Raw genomic sequence first — 22,121 nt, forward strand, 5'->3', positions numbered from 1 at the left:
AGGTTTTCCTTATGTAGCATTGTATGTCAAAGTAAGTTTACTTTGAAAGCATAACTCAATACTCTGTCTCCTGGATAATAATAATAATAATAATAATAATAATAATAATAATAATAATAATAATAATAATAATAATAATAATAATAATAATAATAATAATAATATAATTTATGGTTGTTTTCTGGTGGTATGTGCAATTTAATTACATTACTCATGTACTGTTTTTTGAAAGTATTGTTTTTACTTATTCTTGTATCAGAGGTCCAGATTTAAATCATGACTAAGTTTTAGACTGTATTTCTTTTTTAAAGTTTGTGTACAGCTACTTGTGCTAGGACAACATTTAACGAGGACACCTTTGTTCTTTGGCTCCACCCGCTGATATTCACCAGAGCCAATGAGGATATTACTACTTCCACAGCAGTTCTGCCCATCTACAATCCGTTTATCGCTTTCAGTCCGATCTGAGCAACTTCGTAGCAGCCGCTTGTCTTCAACTGGCCGGCAGCCTTGGCGGCTTCATTAGAAACGTCAATCATCCAAAGTGACGATAACACGAGGAGACACCAGCAAAGACCAAGGAAGGAGGGTGAAAGGATACAAACAAAAGATACACCTATTCATCTTACTCTTCCTTCTGCCTTTCAGTGTTGACGTATAGAAAGGGAAAACTGAGTTCTGGGCTTGTAACATCAGAGAGTGAGCCATTTTCTAAGGGGCGTCTAAACAATAGGCGGTCCCCACAAAAGGCACCATTTGCAGCAATTCCATTAAAACGAATTGATTTGGCTGCACAATGTCACTCTTTTCAGTCATGCAGCACTTAAGTGAACCTTAACCCTTAAGTGTTTAGTTAATTTCTCTGGGATCACAACAACAATGAAGAAAGTAACACAGGAACTGCCTGAATTCATTGAATAGGACACAAGCATACCTCGCTGTAACTCCATTTTATTTTTCTGATGCCAAAGGTTCTTTGTTTACCCTGATAGCAGATGTGGACAACTACTGCGCAGCCTTAAGCTTAAGAGAAATATACTTATTTATTATTCATAACAAACAATTATATTATAATATATATATATAACATGAACAGGGGCAGACACAGTACATTTATTTTGTGTCTTCTCACAGACCATTGTTCCGAGGCTGCGTTTGTGCAAAAAACATTCTACTGGACAGATATAGTTGAAAAAGCTTAAATAATGAATGAGAAAATATCTGCTGTCCCCTCTCAGCTGGCTAGGAGTCTACATGTGTCCAGGCAATGAAGCATCATGCAGCTCATGTTGGTGACCTTTAGGCCTTTAAAGGCCACCTTACCACAACACTGACAGTTTCCATGACAAAATAAGATCTATCACTGAAACACTGACAGTGGGAGACAATACTCTGTTATACCAGAATCTATTCATTTCTCTCTGGTCTATCTTTTCTTTAAGATAATACCAGGCTTGATCTGGGTGTCAGGAACACATCATCTCTCCCATTATCAATTATATGCCGTTCCATTTTGCACTAACTTTTTCTTTGATCAAAAGATCCTTTACTGTATACGTAATCAGAAAAGCAAACACGCTCCATTCAGCAGCTCAGTTACTTCAAGATCTAACGGCCTTGTTTCTTACCAAGCATTTACCATTACTAACTTTTATTTTGTGGTAAAATATTTTATTTTAGCTCTTGTAACTGAAAGCAGAAGGTTTGCTAAGTAAAAAGCTCAAACAGCAGGAGTCTAGTCTGGGTGAATATTGTTGGCGGCGTCAGCCGGACAGTGACATCACTCCATGTCAAGGATAGTTCTGTCTTTCATTGTGTTCCACATGATTTGTTTAATAGGAAAATGCACTGAGGCCATGCAGAGACATTAAAGGGCACTGGACCAAACAATGGATTTGCTGAGACAACACAACCACTCACATCACTGAGTTTGATCTTTTTCTTTAGCCCTTATAGGGACATTACACATGCATGTGTTCGTGTCTTTCCTTCCACCAAATCAGCACCAACAGCGGCACCAGGCTCTGTCCCCCAACAGCAGGAGAGATGCTTTGAAACATTTACAGTCCCTCAGCCCCCATTGGCTGAATGTGAAAAGGGCAACGGGGTCCAAACCAATCTGCTAAGACTTTGACATCAAGCGCAAAACATGTTCCGAGTCGGGGAGCGCAATTCCAGCAATTCTAGAGAGAAGTTTTTAAAAATGTATTGTGTTAATATATTGGATGGGTCTGACTGGTACAGAAGCAAAACATACAGCTAAAATGGAAATGGAAAGGAGTTCACAGTAAGCACTAATGTTCACAATAAAGACACACACACTGAACCCAATGGAACCGGCAAATTTTGAAAGCCAGAACCAGATTTTATGATTTCGGAAATGCTAAGGAATAATGTGAGGTATCAAGATTTTGTACTAAGAGATGTAAGGCATTGCCAAGGACTGTGCGTTTCAGGATCCAAACCAACTATCAAAATTTAAGCAGTACCACCAGTGAGCTCTCAGTTGAGCTGAGGGTAGGAAACAATGGGTCAGTCATGCAATTCCCATAACAGCCCTGTTAAAAACACAGAAAGAATGTCCTCTCCTATCTAAAATTATTATCCCAGGGACATGCACTCAGCAGAACACAACAAGCCAGTCATTCTCCTAAGAGTTTGACAGCTTGTAAGCAAAAAGTCACCAGTTCAAATACCAGCATGAAGACAAAGCTTTGGTGATGCTGCTAATGTGTAGTTAAAAAATTAAATCAGTATCAATTATAATTTCTAGGTGATTTTGGCCATGCTAGCCGCATGGCTCTATGGACAGCAATGTTGGTAGGTCAGTCCACCACTTTGGTCCTGATTGAAACATCTAATCAACTACTAGATGGATGCCATGAAAAGATAAAAATATACAAGAAGATGAATTTTGATAACATTAGTGTTCTCCTGACCTCGAAGCTACCATGAAGTTGACATTTTGGATTTCAAGTGAAATGACTCTACAACAGAGGTGAATCTTGTGTAAAGTATGAAAGACAGAAGTTCATGTTTATGCTTCAGAAGCTCGGTTACGTCACCTCTAGAATGAGACCTCCTGCGAGAGACCAGCATGCCGTCTCAGCCGCTTCTCACAAACTGAGGTGAACAGCTATTAATTGTTCAGGCACACCGTGGCAAAATGTGACTCAGTGAGCACTCACATTGTTGTTTCCTGCCAGCACAATGGAGGCCTTTATAGCTCGACTGCTGATCATCATGTCATAATGTCACGCTCTTCACAGGTCGCGCCGATGTCGGCGAGTCAGCAGAAATTGCTGATGTAATGACCACCTCCTGTTTCAGATTAACACTGCAGCTCCAGTCAGCAGTAAATCGGTTAATGGGGACAAATGAAATAATATTTATTGATTAAGTCAGTCCACGAGGATAATGGCAGGAACAGATGTGCGGTGTCTAGGAGTATTAATAAACTCAAATGATTCACATGAGCTGCGTTTAAAGAGTTTAAATCAGGACAACAGATATTCAAAGGAAATAAGAACACCCCAAAAAAGGAAACAACAAATTGTAGTCCTGTACAGACCATGTTTGCTTTCGGAAGTATTTTCTTTCAACCATGATGCCTATATGAAAATGCTCAGAACAAAGTCTTTGGATAGTCTTGAACAACCGGGTCATGATTTCTGGAAAGACCCATTGCAATTGTAGTTTTGGGCACTTTGAGCACCACAAACCGAGTGCCTATAGTCCCCATTATACTGAAGAGAAGGCAGACATCCCTAAAGCTAACATCTCCAAACTAGGAAACTCACAACAATATCATCTATAATGATAAATATGATGACAGGTAAGAGGCATAATATGCATTTTTGACATGTTAACAATTGTCATTGTTAGCATGTTGGCTAGCTGACATGCTATTTAGCTCAGAGCTGTGTCTAAGTACAGTCTCATTGAGCTGCTAGCATGGCTGTAGAGTCTACAGTGAACAGCTGGATGGAGGCTGTGAACGCACAACTAAAACTCAAACAGCTAGCATGCTACACTTGTCTCAACCAGAAAGTTTAATTAGGTCTACACCTTGTTTGGCTCTATTTTCTAAATGATTGGGTTTTCTCACATTAAAGCTTGCAAGATCGGGAAATCCCAATTTATGAGAGTCTGGTAGGTCCTGTCTCCAGTTTGTCAGCAGAACAAAATTAAAAGAGCCATGAAAAGTTGCCTGCTTCTGCTTTGTGTGTTTTGTCATGAAAAGTGATGGTCGGTGCATTGTCTTGGTTCATCTTTTCTCTTCATGCCCTTATAAATGGATAATCTATAAGCTTGTTCGTTATATGAATTATAAAAAAAACACAAACAGAAGGTACAGCGAGCGCTCCCGCCGCCGTGTGTGCGCCACTGTCTCAGACCAAAACTCAAAATGTATTGAAAAAAGAAAGATGCAATCGTATCCAAATTTCAAAATGTTTTAATCTGATGAATTATCCTGCTTCAATTTGCTGGTGTTCAGTCTTTCATCTTCCCTGCATTTCAAAACTGTTTTCTCTCCACACTTGCTGCCATGTGCATGCAGTGTGTGTGTGTGTGTGTGTGTGTGTATTTTTGTGAACTTTCCACTGAATTTTCTTTGTTATTCACATTTCACACTTTGCTGATGGTATTCATGTATGTAACGAAGAAAAAGACGCCTCTGTTTGATTTATTTGAAAGTTTTGTCAGCTGGAGCTCAGCGTAAGAGTCACGAGTCTCCAAATGAGGGGGAGGAATAGAAAACAACACAGCCAAGGAAGGGTAAAGAGATGAGATGGAGAGGGAGAATGGAAGGAGGAACACAGGGAGAAGCAAGGAAAGGAGTTAGAAGACAAAGAGAGGAAAGACCAGAAGATGTGGGAGGAGGTAAACCAGGGGTGTGAGGAAGAGGCAAGGGAGCAAGGGTAGATTAAATAAAACAAAGAGGAAGAGGAGAAAAACTACTACGAGAACAAAGAGGAGGATGAAGGAATAAAAGGAACAGAAGAAATTGAAGAAAATAATAAAAAAAGAAAATGCAGAAGATGTAGTAAGAGGATGAAGTAGACCAGAAGGAAAAGAAAGGTAAAGATAAAGAAGAGAGGAAAGACAGAAGGACTTTGTGTTCAGACAGAATGCAAAGCAAATTTTAAAAGGCGGTATTTTACATTACATACAAAGTCAATGTGAAGAAATGATGTGACACAAATTCACGTCTTTTTTCACATATTTTCACTGACTTTATATGCAATCGCACCGCCTTTAAAATTTGCCTCACGTTCCGTCTGAGCACAGGAAGAGGAAAGAATAAGGAAGAAGAGTACACACTGAAACAAAGGGAGGATGAAATGAAGCAGGATTCAACAAAAACTAGCTGCATAGACTACTAAGTTGTTGTTGTTATAAGTTCCTCCAAGCTGAGTCTGAAGTGAGCTGCAGCAGAGTGAGCCAAATGTTCTATCACACAAGATCACGATAAAATCGAGAAAAATATTTTCCCCAAATTTCAGGCTCTAGCTAAAACATCTCTAGATAACTATAAACAGCAAAAAAGAAGGCCATCCAGACATCCAAGACAACAATAGAAAGCAGGGAAAGGAATGGACAGACACCTTTGCCGACAAGTGCTTGGAAACACTACTGCTTCTGTCCACAGAGACCGCCAAAATCAACACAAAATGAAAGTTCCTCGTAGTAGCTGTTACTATACGATGTAATGTCTCCGTGTAGATTTTGACACCAGTGGAATGGGACTTTTATAGTAATGTAGAACAGACGTTGCACATTTAATTATAACAGGAAAGGGTAAAGTGGACCAAGGTTCTGCCGGGTTCTGTTACTGTTACTGGAGAACAGAATAAGGGCGGATTTAAGAAGGGTCATTTAACACTAATTCTGTGAGCAGACCAAACCACCAGGGTCTAGTTACTACGCTCTCTGCACGCCAGTGTCTGGACCATTTGTTCTCGACTGCTGCGCTGAACAGAGCCATCGTTAATGTTATTAGTGCCACCTGTACTTTTCCTATTATGACAAATCGCAATGTCTGTTGTGAAAAAGGCCTGTTGGAAGAGTAGGAGGAGACAGAAAAGGATGAGAGGGAATTAATGAAGAGGAGGAAGAGAGGGAACACGAAGAAAACAACGTTGAGAAAAAAATGGAAGGAGAGGACATGAAAGAGTTTAGGGATAGGACAATGGTAAAGAGAGAAGACAATGATAATCACACTCACAAGCTATAAACTGAGGATGTACTAAGCTGCTTCAATAGATACTTTCATAGTGACAATGTATTAAATGACAATGTGACGCTCATAGTGATGAACCTACGGAGAACTATCAGCTGAATCTGCAGCTCCCTCTGGCATTACAGAGATTCATAGAGAGTTTCAGCTCGTTGTTTAGCCATCCGGCTGCTGCTTTATTGTTTTGATTCACTCTCATCGCTCTCAAAGGGCCATTTTCAGCAGCAGTAGCTCTAAAACCCCACCGTACACTACCTGCTCAGCACCAAACAGCAGTCACAGTCCACATAGTGGAGCATTTAGCAGCTAAAGAGACCTAGACATTTTCCTCAGCAGGTGGTAGAGACCAAAACTGAGCAAAAAGACAGTGAATGTTGTACTTACATTCATCAGGTGGACAGAAACTCCAATGAATGATAATGCTGCAAATTCACCATATCAATTTTAAGGTTGACGATAGGTCCCCAGATTTAAGCATCCGTTCTGTACTGCCTTTTCAATTTTTTCAACTTTTATTGTTACTCGAGGGCAGGAAAAATGCATCACCAACACAGCACTGTCATAATATCACCTTATAAAGTTGTTTATGGCTAACATGTTCGCAAGCAGTTTCCCACTTCCACATGCAGCACACAGAGCAACATTTTTATCCTATTGGGAGTCATGATCGTGTTAATCTTGTGAACCTAAATCCACTCAGAATTTATCTCGGGGTTTGTTCCCCACCAATGCCTGAGAGAAAACCTCTAATTGGCAAACTTCTATTTTGTTTTAATGTAGAAATATATGAATCAATGGAGCTCTAACTAAAGAAGAAACTGTGTTTTCATAACTTCGCTTCTGTGATGTAATGCTGTTGAAAAGAGAAAAGCATTTTGACTGGATGTGAGATTGTGATATCTGTGATGCTTTAGTGGAAGAAAGGCAACAGAAAAAAGCACTGCTGTCTAAAATTATGATTTGGGCTGCCAGTTTGATAACACACACTCATTACAGCAATTTAAATCATAAATCATTCAATAATACACACAAGAGGTAAAGACTGAGAGCCAACACCTCTTCTTCATCCTCTGAGAGAGCGCAGTGGGAGGGATGGCAGCAGCAGATGTGGCATCGTGACCAGTAACTCTTTGCACTTGGAAAAACAACTCTTCTCCTCCTCTTCCGCCTCCTCCTCGTTTGCTCTCCTTTCTTCACCTTTTCTCTCCTTCTGCCTCCGTCACCAGGCAACTAGCCTTTCCTCCCTCTCTCTGCTTTTTCTCTTTTGCTCTCATCTTTGTCACTCCCCCTTTTTCTCATGCATTAAACCTCCCTCCCTCCTCCTCTTGCTGTGTTTGATGTGTTGGGTTTATACTCGTAACTGGCAAAAAACATTTCAGTTCGACCTTATTGTCAGGTGAACCCTCAACACTTTGGGTCTCAGGTGTTTGCATCTTGTGATGGATGATGCAATTGGAAATATGTCTGTAAAACACCAGCAGTGACATCACGTAAAACCTTTTCAGACATGACATGTAGAACATCTACGGCTTGATTGGTCTGTTAAAGAAACCATGTCTCTTACATTTTCTTATTACTAATTTGCATTGTAAACTGTTCACTGCCAACGCAAAATACTGACCATGCCTAGATAGCACTGGCTGTCAACATATTTCATTTGTTTTCCTACAGTATCGCAGGAACATTTTTATGGTTCCATTTAATAACTCTAGGGATGAGGCGAGTTCTCAGCCTTTCCTCAGCTCTTTTTTCCCTAAAACGTAACATTATGTGTCACAAAATTTTTATAACTTCCTCTGACGTTGGCAAAGACGTTATTTCAGGCAAAGCGACGCGTCTCGGTTATAATATGTACCCCTAACTCAAAGCACTTGATCAATGTTAGGAAAGATATGATTTTTTTATATATATTGAAGAGACAAGACATGTCGACGTCTACCATATTCAACCAAAATCACCATATTTCATTGACCTTGACCAAGTAGCCTACACCTAACCATAAGAAGGACGTGCACCCTCGTATTTAGTGTCAAAGTCCTGACCTTCCGGTAAAAAACATTGCCGATGAGTGTCAAAAAGGCAGCTATTACATATTCTCAAATTAGTAAAAATGTCTGCTTTGAAAATTTCTATGTTGACATGAAATTGTATAAACTGTGATAAAAGATGGTATTCTCATCACGCTAATTTGTGACTTACTAGTATGTAAGATCTGACAGGATGTCTAAACATGCAGTGTTTGTGCTTTCTCTACCTCAAATAACTTAATATGTTACTCTCATTCTTTTCTTTCTGCCTCCATTCTGTCATTCTCTACGTCTTTTTTAATCTCATTCATGCATGCCTCTTCTCTCCTGCTGCTTCTCTCTTTCTACCCTTCTATCACTCAACTCTCCTTGGGTTTGCTTGTTTTTAAACTAGCACGGTTTTCCCCTTGAAGCCATTCCTACGATGAGCCGTGCAGAGACTTCTGACGTACATCAACCAAACTCCTCACAGCAAGAGAGGGGAGACCGGGAATCAACACGAGCAATATAAAACCCTCTCAGCCCTTAGAACTTTAAAAGGAGAAGAAGGATCAGACCACATATAAAAGTTTGGTTTTTTTCAGTAAATTTCACGGTTGAATTCAAAGAAAAATTTCAGATTAATTTACTGAGACGTTTAACTAATAATTGCTCGGAAGCTGTTGGATTTATGAGGCAGGTTTAGACATTCTTCTCATACGCTTGAAGTATTATCTCATCCAGGATTCAATTTATAGTATATCCACTATGATAGTCACCTTTGACAACTGTTGAAGCAATGAATTATGGTCCAAGTTTTATTACATTCTAAAAACTATTGGCCAATATATCATTGTCTCAGTCACATACACACAACATGGATCACATACACACATATGGAAAAGATGCAACATTTGAGAGGAAAACAAAACATGCTTTCTCTCTCTCACATACTCTCACACACACGCATACATACACACAACCTGCATGCACACTCCCCAGCGTGGCATTTTTGTGAATACAGTTCATCCACTGCTGCTGGTTACATTTATTATTAATAAGATGCAATTAGTTTCTAATCTGCTGTTTCCTTTTAGAGCACAGACAAAGTCGGATTACCAGACACATGAACACGCCCTAAAAACATTTAAGTACCAATAAAACATGCTCAGTTTCAGTGCATGCTGTACGCAGTAATCTATCAGATGACTTATAACAAGCCTGTCAAAAGATTCCCAAGGCACAAAGCAGCTTTATTTTTTATCGGCTGAACAACAACTGCAAGACCTAAAGAAAAGAAGAAAACGAAAAGCAAATACCCAAATTTAGTGTTTGATACTTTTACTTGAACCATAACATAAATAATTTATTCAAATTGTTGCTGATTCATTTTCTGTCAATCCACCAGTTTATCGGCCAACTAATCTTTTGAGCTTTGGTGCTTGTAAGAGGAGGTTTGGTGGTTCACACTTGGCAGGAAAACCTTTGGGGTTGAAAACTTCAACCCCGAAGGGATTTGCAAAATTCCGACCTTGGCATGTTTGTGTCTTCCTTCAGGGATCTAGACTTTCACACCTTGGCAGTGTTAACAACTTGATTTTGGAAGCTAATATTCTTCCAACCCTGACAATGTTCGTGCCTTGCTCTAGAGATGAGAACTTCCCAAACTGGCACTGTCAATGCGTGGCGTAAGAAAACTGACCTTATAACTCTGGGGGTTTTAGTGCCTTGCTTAGTGGAGATGGACATCCAAACCCTTGCAGTGATAATGTATTTTGGTGTTAAGCTGTATCTTCTGTGTTCAAGTCAAGCTACACATCAGAAAATAAAGAAATATTATTAAAACATAAACTAAAATGACACATTACTTTCATATGCACTTGCATTTCATTTCATTTCTTCTATACAAGTTTGAATTTTCGACTAAGGAGGAGGTCTAGCTAAAACTCAAAGTCAATTCTTGGATAAAGTGACATTTTCCATTGCCCATTTTTCTTCCACCAGGCTCATTAAACTGTGTGGTAAAAGAAAAAAAGGACATTCTTGAAAAAATGTCCTTTTGAACTGCTAAAACTGAAATATTTTCCTCCCACAGCGTGGCAAGGGACATAAATGAAAAACAAGGATGGTACCAAATCACAAAATGTCAAGGTAGCAGTGTAATAGGGGACCACTCTGCCCTTGCCTGACTCCTGCCTGTCAAAGTGGAGAGAGCGATGAAGAAATAGAAATTGAAGAAAAAAAAGAAAAGAAAAGAAAAAAAATGACCTTGACATTTATATTTATATTATATATATATATATATATATATATATATATATATATATATATATATATATATATATATATATATATATATATATAAATATAAATGTCAAGGTTTCCCCAGAAACAGAGGACATTACAAATGCTGTACTGAGGCTCTGCCTGCAGGAGCCCACAACTCTGTATTAAGGGCCTGTTGGATGCAAAGGTTTTCGAAAAATGTTTTAATTCAAAGCAGGTTACAGAAAGACAAGAGACTGAGGCATTTTCATCTTGCCAATATGAGAAGAGCAAGCCTTCATGTGAAAGATGGAACAGGCAGCAATAAAGACCAAATAGGCGAATAGAGAAGACACATGAGAGAAAGAGACAAACAAGTACAGATTGTGTTTAGTCCCATGGTGTTTTCTTGGCAGTGACATATAGATCTCATTACTTTTCAGTTTATTAATTCATGGTCAGTTCATCTAAAAATGATTTCAGCTCTCTGGTCCCCAAGTTGATCAGATGCTTCAATCATCTCCATCTAATCTAATAACCTTCTTAGTTTTAAGGATTACTGATCAATATCTGCAAAACACAACCTGTTACATAGAAACAGAAGTACTGCTTCAAACACCATTCTAGTGGGACTGGACGGCATTAACTCACCTTTTACACCACTCATCATGCTAAAGGTTGGAACTACTTGTGTTTTTTTGAGGGCTGCAACTAATGATTGTTTTCATTGTTGATTGACAATTATTTTATCAATTAATCGTTTGGTTGATAATTATGCTGAAACAATTCCTTGAGAAACTCGAGTACTTCAATTTCTAAAAATATATTTAATCCCTATTTTAGTTCAGAAAACATTTTCTTTAAACCGTGTGCAAGAAAAAAAATGTTTTTCCTAAAAAAGGAAATTTATCAGTTGTTCAGCTTGTTCAGCTTGTTCAGTTGTATAATTTGTATTTATTATCCGATGACTTGATTAATCACTGGAATAGTCAGTAGACTACTTGATTACTAAAACATTTGATAGCTGCAGCCCTAGTCTATAAAACATAAGAGAATTGTAAAAAAAAAATGGCCATCAAAATTACAACGTGCCCATTGTGAAGTAATCTAATATCTTAGTTTTTTCCGACCAAGTATTAAACCCAAAGATTAACTACAATGTAAACAAAAGGAAAAGCAGAATATGTTCACACTAGAAAAGCTGGAACCATCAAATGTTGGCCATTTCAGCTTGAACCATGAAAAAAAGTTGACTATCAATTAATTTTCTTTATTTTTTTTAACTGTAAAATGTCCCACCCAGAACTTATTGTGGCATTAAACAGAACATATATTTTGATTTTTTTACTCTCGAATATCAAAATTGGTAACACTTTCTAAAACGGCTTGGTGTCCAGTCAATTGAAATAATTTAATATTTGCCTAAACACCCAACCCTAGTCCACCTGGATTGAATTTTACTCATCAAAATTTTACCCCAGGAAGAAAAGCCAAATAATGTGGATCCAAGTAAGCACCATTTCTGCTTCATTATAAGCAGAAATTCAGTAAATGATACCCAGACTAACACTGAAGGTTGGTTAGTTCGTCTGACCCTTGACCTAATCAAAAGCTGGTGAAATGCTTGGTGAAAAATGTGATGAGTGAAAGTTTAGATATTTAATTAAAGTTGTGAGAAATTTGGCTTGGAACTGGAATGATAGAGAATAAAAGCATCTTAGAAGTATTTTTAAAACAATATTTATTTTGGTTAATGCCCCAAAAAACAGCCAAAAGATAACAATTCATTGAGGCAAGTGTTCATTTTAATTTAAAAACAAATCCTGAATTTGCTCAAAAAGAGAGAGACGGTTTTAGAAAGAGACGTTTCATGTTATCCAGTTACTGACGCCTGATTTGTAGACCGAGGCAGAAGGATGGTGAAACAGCGTCTATCCATCTTACCAAGGCCTCAGAGAACAGTGTGCCTGTGCTGTATATAAATCAACAGCAGCCTCCATCATTAAAACAGCACTACACTGCGAGGAGTTCCCCATCATAACAAGTTGTAATCCTGGTATTTACGAGTGAACATAAAAGTGGCAGCTGAGGCGAGAGAATGTACTGCCGAGCTGATTTACTGTCCGGCAGAACAGCCTGCATTATTGATCCCACAATCATACCCACATGTCTGTTCTCACTCTTTCAAACGCTCCGTTTCTCAGTCACAGCCTCCGTCTCTCTCTCTCTCTCTCTCTGTGGAGTGGCAAACCTTTAGGAAAGTATTTTTTTACCAAATAGTCTCAGGAATAGACCTAGAGACTGAAAAATTGGCTGAGCCGATATAAGCCAATTCAGCTTCTCGCCAATTCAGCTTCTCGCCAAAGCATCGGTATTAGATATCAAATATGTCCGCCGATAAGTTCGATGTACAAAAATGTCAAAACATGTAAGATGGGTCAGCCCACCTTAAGAAAGCCTGGCTGGTTGTCGCCAACTTCAGGGATAACCCCCTTCACTTTAATTAACAGGTTGCAAGCAAGACAAGGGAGCTTGGCTTGGGTCTTGAGGAGTTGTAGCATTTATTCACAGACATATAAACTCTTCGCACAGTGCACTGCTACGCTCACACAGCTGATAATTGCAGCTTAAGAAATTGACGCAGTGGAGACTTCTTGAGAGAAGTGGCTGCATGTGTCACGACAATGAACACAACAGTGAATGCTTACACTCGGGACTCAGCTGAGGGTGTTGCGATTACACTGCAGCTGGCTGCTAAATGATGGATTTAACCTGTTGGTGCATCTGGTATTGTGCAGCTGGGCAGCTTGTTAGGAACTTCAACCACAGCACCCCTGCATGCAAGGCATTAATCTTGACGGTTAACGCTTAATGATCGTTTAACATGGGTCAGCTGTCGGTCATTAAAAAAAATCATACGTATTTTTCAGATCCTATCGGTAGGGCAAGGCGTTTTGTGATCAGCCGCATCTAAACCTATCCAAACCTCTGGTTAAGGTTAGAGAAAAATAGTGCTCAAACCAAAGTTGGCAGTAGACAGGATGTGAACATCAGTCTCCTGTGTCAAAGTCAGACTCTTTCTTGACCCATCCATCCCCTACGATCTTCTATCTAACCTAAAAAGGTAATACATAAGTTTTGTTACTGGCTCTTCTTCTGCTACATTTGTACATTTTGGATAAGGTTTGCTCCACAGTTTCACACCATGTGTTGATCCTCCTGAGTGTGGTTTTTTTTTTTCTTCGTTTGTATGGTTGTCTTATCAATCCTCTCTCTCCCTCACCCACTCTCTAACTTATCCGGCTGTGAATTATCCAAACTGACTGGCTGAACTGAGCGAGGCACTTGAGATCAAATCGTTAACCTGAATGTGTCACACCATCTCAATCCTCACACTAGAGGACAACTGCAACCACTACAGGGAGCTTAAAACAACACACATGGTGGGAGCATTTACAATTACGGATGCAACTCATTCTCATTATCGATATAATTTCAATTTGTGTATTAATCATGCATCACGTTACCTTCACAGTATCAAAACTGCACAGTGCACTGGACTTTGACCAATCACAATCTTGTGAAATGATTGTAAAAAAGCACTTTGAATTCTGTCGGTCACTAGAGATATGATGGATGACTGATGGTGACATATATAAATATTACGTATTTCACTGCCTGTAGATGGACTTGCCATCTGGCCATAATGTGTGATCATCTGACCACAATACAACAGATTACATCATGCAAAGTGCAGATGTGCAGCCACTGTCAGAAGACACAGTATGTCCAACTCATGTTTATATGATCACAGCAGCCAGGGACTTTTTTTGTGTTAAATGATCTTTCAGGAGAAGCCCTCAATGCAGTAATCAATACTCTTACCAAAAGGTAGTAATATTTATAAAGATACAACTAAACATCATTTTTGTTATCGGTTATTCCATTGATAAACTTCACAATTAACCAGTTAATCATGTGGTCTACAAAATGTCAAAAAGAAGTTTCACACAAATTCCAATAGCTCAAACTGACAACTTCAAGTTGATTGTTATTTCCAACAAATCATTTCAGAGTATTTCTATTGCCTCTCAACGACTTTCAATATGGAGACGGCTGAGCTGGCGGCTCGCGGCAAACAGTGCCAATAGGATTAACATGCAACGTGCAAACATTTGGCCCCATTGCTGAGGGGGAACCGGATGGGTGGATGCCATTCTTCCTCGCTGTCGCCATCGGTCGGCATGTATTGTCAGCTGTAACCGCCTTAAGGCAGCAGTGCAGAGCAGCGGTTGTGAGCTAACCAGTGGGGATCACATGCGCTCACATGCACTCAGTTGCAATGAAAGCATATGCAGCATCCATGGCTATGTCAAGAAAGCACAGGGATGCTTTGATTACAACACACAGCAAGAGCAACTTCATTCTCTGCTCAGGTAGACATTTCTCTACCGTTTCCTTGCAAAGCAAATAGTTGTTGGCTGCTACGTTAATTGCTCTGAATATCAAATAGAGAACCGTTAAACAATTAATCAATTGTCAAAATCGCAGATCGACCAATCAAATAATTTACTTATTGTTTCAGCTCGATTGTAAATGTGCTTGGGGGTAGCAGATACAAGCTATAAATGCGAACTTGTTGGAAAAAAACATTGTTTATTTGCACACTCAGCAGATACAGAGCAACATCAGTCTCCAGTTCGTGTTCAACTGCTGAATCTAAGTCCAACATTCGGCAACATTCTCTTTTAGCTCTGTTTTTGGTCTCCACCAACTACTGAGACAAAAATGTGGATTTTAAGCTCTTTAATGCTCCACTACGTTTACCAGTGAGTCTCTGACTGTGTCTGTCTGCTGATCTGGGCTGCGCAGGAAGGGTGTAGAGTGGGTTTATCATAGCTTTTTCTCTTAAAACGCTGATGAGAGCGTTGAAAATTAACCAAAACAGAAATGTTACAGCCGCAAAGCCAAAACAATGAGTCAAAAGAGCCTATAAATCTCTTCAGAGCTGAGGGGAAATGCAGCACGGCAGATTTCTCCGTGGATTCATCACAAAGAGCGGTTCCTTTCACATACAAAGTCATGTGATCGATTATTAAAAAACATTGATTACAGCCGCTTTAGTGCAAGTTGAAAATGCCAGACATAAATTCTTGCTTTTGAGAAGTACCGCCTCCAGTGGACTTGTTACAGTCTGGTTCTTTGGCTCCAACCGGCTGCTTAGCTTTAAACAGATTATTGCTGCCAAGAAACGTTTCTATCTATAAAAACTAAATTCTGCTGACAGCCAATCAGGAAAGCACACACACCATGCTTGACTTGGAGAGAAGTGTTGCTGCAGTCAGGCCCTTGCTGTCAGGTGGCAAATCTTATCTATGCATTAATCATCTTAGGAAGGCTGAATCCTGCTGTTTCTGGTCAATACACTGCAGGTGGGTGGCAGGAGGAGGAGGAGGAGAGAGAGGCAGTGACGGAGACAGAGAAAGACAGGGAGCGAGAAGAAAAGGTTATACCGGTTAGGGAGAGCCGTCCCAGAGTTAAAAGGTCACAGAGAATCATTGCAGCAACACACCCCACCCGGATTCTCACAGGCTTTAATTCTCTCTGGATAAACCTTAAAAGTACAACTGGATTTCCTAACATTACCATGGAAACTGCTGATGTACCTCCTGAAAGCTAAATGACACTGGCACAAAAGGTCTACGGGCCTGAACATGTGCAAATAGATTTGGCCGTGACTGCAGATTATTGTTATCTCAGTCAGAGTGCTATCATTCAGTGGCCCGCTGCAGGAAGATGAGGCGGCAGACAGAGAAGGGAGGGATGTAAGACGAGGAGTGTTTCCCAACCTGAGGGGTTGTTCCCGAAAAAAAAAAGGAAAACAAACCCACAGTTCTGTGGCTTAGAATTCTGTTGATTTTTTCAAACTTTGTCAAAACTCTGCTTTTTGTTATGTTCTTCTTGTTTAACACTTAAGACTGTAAAACTGATGTCACACTTTGGTTTGTGGACTACCGTTTTGAAGCCTTGAGCATGGCCATTTTGGCTGAAACCAACACCGTTTACTAGGCTACATCTACATTTTGTTGTGGAACCCTGTACTGCAGAATGCTAATGAATGATCCTTGAACCTTGAACCAGGCCCTAAAGAATACCCTGCTTTATGGTCTATTTTACTCTGAATGGTACCATAATTTACCAAGTGAACATCATGCTGTATTGAAGAAGAATTGAAACTAGCGATTGAGACCATAAACTCATGTTTACAATATTTGCTGAGGTAATAAATAAAGTGAGAAGTAGAGTCAAGTTATTTACACTCAGACTTGTTTTTGCAACCAGAGGAGTCTCCCAATGCTGACTATTAGAAACAATGCAGGTTTAAGGCACTTCTGCATCGGCTTTCATTTCAGAACCAGGGGCTGCCACCACTTCTTTTAAAAACAGTCATCATTTTACAAATAGAAGTTTCTGGAAATTTGAAATGCGCTAGGCAAGATATCAACTTGGGCCCCTAAGAAGACTGATCTTTACATTATGATTTAATTATTATTTCAACAATGATGTTATTATATTTACTTTGAATTTTACTTATGTCTTATCCAATGTTTGGGATATGATATGGAACATAGCATGGTGATTAATATCCCTGTATGATTCAAACAGTATACAGGTTTATGATGGACTGTGTCAGGTATTCTTCCACTTATGGCTGTCCTAACCAGGGTTTGTGATCCGATATTCATTTAAATTGTACATACAACTAACAATACACAGTTTAGGTCTGTGTTACAATTAGCACTGCAATAGGAAAACACAAAGTGCAGGTTTTCTATAATATTTTGAATAGTTTCGAATGAATTACTTTTGAGTGAGAACGTCAGTGTGGATCTTTTGCCGGATGGTCTGGATGGGAGTGTTACAGACTGCTCTTCAACCTCAGCATAAGCTCAGGTTTTCAACACAGCACTTTAGAAGTGAAATAAGAGACAAAAGGGCCGTTCGCTGCCTTCACACACACCAACATTTGCCACTGTTCTCAGTTGACTTACTGACTGAAACTGAATTTCTTTATATTTTGTGGCTTGACAGGATCCAGCTGAATTTATAGCAAATACTTAAAAATAAAAAAATAAAAAGCCTGGATTGATTCCAATCATGATCCCATTGACATCAATTACTTTGATAGTAGTTTTGTAGAAGTTTGATGTTTACACCTTTTTTTTGCTTAATTTGCTGACTATGACCGGAGTTGAGGACGTACCTACGCACATATTAGGCTTATCCAGATGTGGTGTTTCTATTAAACATAAGTCTCCTGGTTATTCATTCATACATGATTTTTACACACAGTTGTGAGCTGCAGGCTCTCAAATTAGGAGAGCCAGTAGTTTCAATTTATGATATGATGGCAAGTGTCATACACTAGAGTATCTCCCTGCAGAGTCTGCCCGTAGGCTCCTCTCAACATCAGGTTCTTTAACAATGTATTGACAGACTTTTACTCTAAAAACTATATTAGTGCAAGGAGGAAGAACGATTTAGTTCAATTGCTCAAGACTTCACAGACATGTGGAACCTGAAGAGTCACTAGTACACATTGCTTGGCTTTAAACAAGACAAAACGATTGGGGACCAGTGTACCACGGGTCTGTAGGGTGACATGGGTATGAGAGTAGTAAAAACTGAGAAACACTTGTTGAAACTTTTTATGAAATTTCATCAAATTAATAGACATTTTGAGGAAACTGAGGCCTTCAGTTTGAATTATAATACCAGCAGGGATGACAACCCCACGAGCCAAATGTAATCTGTATTCTTCATTATGAGTTCATCAGCGAGGAATCAACTTGGATTGATACCGGAGACGTGAAACAATAAAGCTGCCAGCAGCTCAAGGGACGCAGGGTGCATTACCAAACCAATAAAGGCTGCTTCCACTAATTACCTCTGCTCCTTGCATCTTTGTTTACAAACTGATTTATGAGTCAACAAATACCGTGAGTCTGCCTATGGGACGGAGAGTGATACCCATTACTGTCACACACTGTGTATCTGAATTATAATCAATCATTCAGAGAGTCACCTGGATGAGCAGTTTACAGTGAGTTTAAAGCAAGCAACGCATGCAGACAAGTTGTGGTATTTAATTTGTAACAGACACTGAAAATCAGACTGACGTGTACCAAATACAAATACATTATTTTGGCATGCACAGATAAAGACAAAAAACTATTTGTGTCTCTCACAATGCTGCTGGTAGCCAAAGCGGCAGGAGTTTTCATAAATAAATTGATGTGTATTCGTTCACTGAGATTCATCACCAGATAGTGCCCCATAAACCATTGTAGCGATAGCATAGACACTGCAGACCAACTGTACTGTAATCCATGCTATATCTACCCTTCATTTTGTGATGAAAACCATGCAATTAAGACTTGTAAATTCAGTTTACGGAGTTCTCCACAGATCGTTAACTCTTACTGAGCTTGCATTTGAAATCTCTTTAGGGACAGTTCATTCTGTATTTACTTCAGGTAAATGTTTAAAATATAATGTTATTTTGGTGGCTGCTAAACAGAGTATAAATGGCAGTATGGTTAACTACTTAATGCAGAATAATATATTTTGCTGTAATCCCAATACAGGTATTTCTGTGACATAAACAATTACAGATGAAGATACAGATAGTAGCTCCTAGTACACGCCTATTTAACCATCACACATAAAACTATGGTTGAATTATTAGTATTATGAACAACTATGTCAGAAAACATCTTCCTTTTGGTTCAAAAGGTAACGTAAAATATGCGTGAAAGGTAAACAATGACTCCCAGGATGCATTTCTGTGATGGAGACCAAAAATCTTAAAATTCTCATTCAAATATATTTCTGAAACTTGATTGCCGCATGCAAGTAGGCCTTCATGCCAGCAGGAACCCGTCAATCATATCAGGAACATGATGGGTTTTAAGGGATTTTAAGCATGACACCCATATGTGATAGTTGAACATGTTACAGAAAGGTGGGCTTTTATCTGCCGCTACAACTGATTTTGGAAGCTGGCTGCAGGGATTTGTTCCCATTCTGACACAACCGTTGGCTGATAAGGCCATGGCTCACTGTCAGTGCTCCAGTTCACCTCAAAAAAGGTGATGAAGGAGTCTTCTGAGGTCAGAGCTCTGTGCAGTACTACCCTGAGCCTTCCTCGTAGCACTTATTGCACTCGTATTAGTTGTTGCACTTACTGTATTCGTATCAGTTCGCTGCACTTATTGTATTCGTATTCGTTTACTGCACTTATCCTATTCGTAGTAGTTTGTAGCACTTACTATATTCGGATTAGTCTGTTGCAATTATTGTTTTTGTAGTAATCTGCCTCTGCACTATACTTTTGCTCTGGTTTATGCTTTAAGATGCTTGTTTAAGAAAGGAGATGCACTTATGACTTCTGGTGACTAGTAGTTCTCTTGAATACCTATGTTGAATACACTTCCTGTAAGTCGCTTTGGATAAAAGCGTCTGCTAAATGACTGTAATGTAATGTAATGTAATGTAATGTAATGTGCAGGACAGTCAAGTCTTCCACACCAAACTGGGAAGAGCACTTCTTTACGGGCCTGTTTTTTTTGTGTGAACAGGGGACACAGTCTTGTTGAAACAGGAAAGCTTCACATACACACTTGTATTGCCACAAAGTTGGAAGCACACTATTGTGTGAAACATCCCTGTATGCTGGAGAGCAGCATTAAGATGTTCCTACACTGGGACTAAAGCCCAAAAGTAAACGCTTTCATTTCTTAAAAACCCTTTTGAAAGTCTTGCCAGGTGAAAAAACTATGGTTGAATTATTAGTATTATGAACAACTATGTCAGAAAACATCTTCCTTTTGGTTCAAAAGGTAACGTAAAATATGTGTGAAAGGTAAACAATGACTCCCAGGATGCATTTCTGTGATGGAGACCAAAAATCTTAAAATTCTCATTCAAATATATTTCTGAAACTTGATTGCCGCATGCATATCCCTGTATGCTGGAGAGTAGCATTAAGATGTTCCTACACTGGGACTAAAGCCCAAAAGTAAACGCTTTCATTTCTTAAAAACCCTTTTGAAAGTCTTGCCAGGTGAATCACCCACACCCACACACACACACACACACACACACACACACACACACACACACACAGTCATTTGCAGAGGTGCAGTGCTTTGCATGTGCATTGGCTGATAAGCACTGTGTGTGTGTGTGTGTGTGTGTGTGTGTGTGTGTGTGTGTGTGTGTGTGTGTGTGTGTGTGTGTGTGTGTGTGTGTGTGTGTGGCTTCAGTGGCTGCAGACACTTTGCTCTCCATCTGATCCTCCAGCAGCCCTGCACCGAGGCTATGACTCATCCCACAGCCTGCCTTCTCCTCCCGATGCTGGAGCCGGTAAACAACAACCAAACAAGCAAGCAATCTGAAAAACGTCCCTGCACACATTTCCTTCCTACCCTTTTCTCTGCCACTTGCCTTTCTTTTGACGTTATTGAAACTCAGATCCTCCTCGCAGGTGTCTTCTGCTTCTGCTGGATGGCCAGTTCGTCTCCTCCTCCTCCTCCGAGACGTCGCATGTCTCCCACAGTCCTGGTGGAGAGGAGAAATCCGGCCCAACCTGCCCGGAGCTCGGTGTGACGGGTCCCGGCGGAGTGCTCTGGTGGTGGTGCAGCCTGTGGAGCTCTTGAACGCACCTCTGAGAGCGAAGGACGGAGTCTGACGGATGTCCCTCTGCTCGACGCTCCTGCCGCATTCAGGGACCACTCGGAAACTCGGGTTTTGCAAAATGCTGCTGGTGATTTTATGCTGTCATTGAAACATGCTGTCATTTTTTTTTTTTTTTTATTCTGAGTACAAAATGTCCTGCCATAAATTTTAGATTTGGAACAATCGTTATGCTATAAATAAAAAATTTAGGGACAGTTCATTCTGTATTTACTTTACTACTTGTTTTTTTATTTTATTTTTATTTTTTTATTTTCATTTTTATTTTTATCTTGTCTTTCTTTTACTATGTCTCTTGTTTGCACTTTAACTCTATGCTGCTGTAAGCCTGCAAATTTCCCCTCTGCGGGACTTATAATGTTATTTTGGTGGCTGCTAAACAGAGTATAAATGGCAGTATGGTTAACTAATTACTTATGTCTTATCCAATGTTTGGGATATGATATGTTTTTTTATTTTATTTTTATTTTTTTATTTTCATTTTTATTTTTATCTTGTCTTTCTTTACTATGTCTCTTGTGTGCACTTTAACTCTATGCTGCTGTAAGCCTGCAAATTTCCCCGCTGCGGGACTAATAAAGGATTATCTTATCTTATCTTATCTTATCTAAATGTTTAAAATATAATGTTATTTTGGTGGCTGCTAAACAGAGTATAAATGGCAGTATGGTTAACTAATTACTTATGTCTTATCCAATGTTTGGGATATGATATGGAACATAGCATGGTGATTAATATCCCTGTATGATTCAAACAGTATGTGCAATAATAGTTAATATAGTTTTTTTTTCTGTCTGTAAATATTATATTTCAGTTATTGTGTTTTTCTACTGTTTTTATTGCTTATTTAT

General features: G+C 39.3%; 1 protein-coding gene across 2 annotated transcripts in view; it reads right to left on the reverse strand.

The window, feature by feature from the left end:
- The window catches only part of LOC129102541 (ras-related protein Rab-27B-like), a 46,753-nt gene extending 25,463 nt beyond the window's left edge, over positions 1-21,290 (reverse strand). The window contains exon 1 of one of the 2 annotated variants that reach the window (XM_054612733.1): positions 21,022-21,290. The gene's annotated coding sequence lies outside the window, so the exon portion shown is untranslated. The other variant, XM_054612734.1, reaches the window with a different exon arrangement.
- Between the last annotated feature and the right edge of the window lie 831 nt (positions 21,291-22,121).

The sequence above is a fragment of the Anoplopoma fimbria genome, chromosome 14, assembly GCF_027596085.1.
Source record: "Anoplopoma fimbria isolate UVic2021 breed Golden Eagle Sablefish chromosome 14, Afim_UVic_2022, whole genome shotgun sequence".
In the NCBI taxonomy this organism is placed as follows: domain Eukaryota; kingdom Metazoa; phylum Chordata; class Actinopteri; order Perciformes; family Anoplopomatidae; genus Anoplopoma; species Anoplopoma fimbria.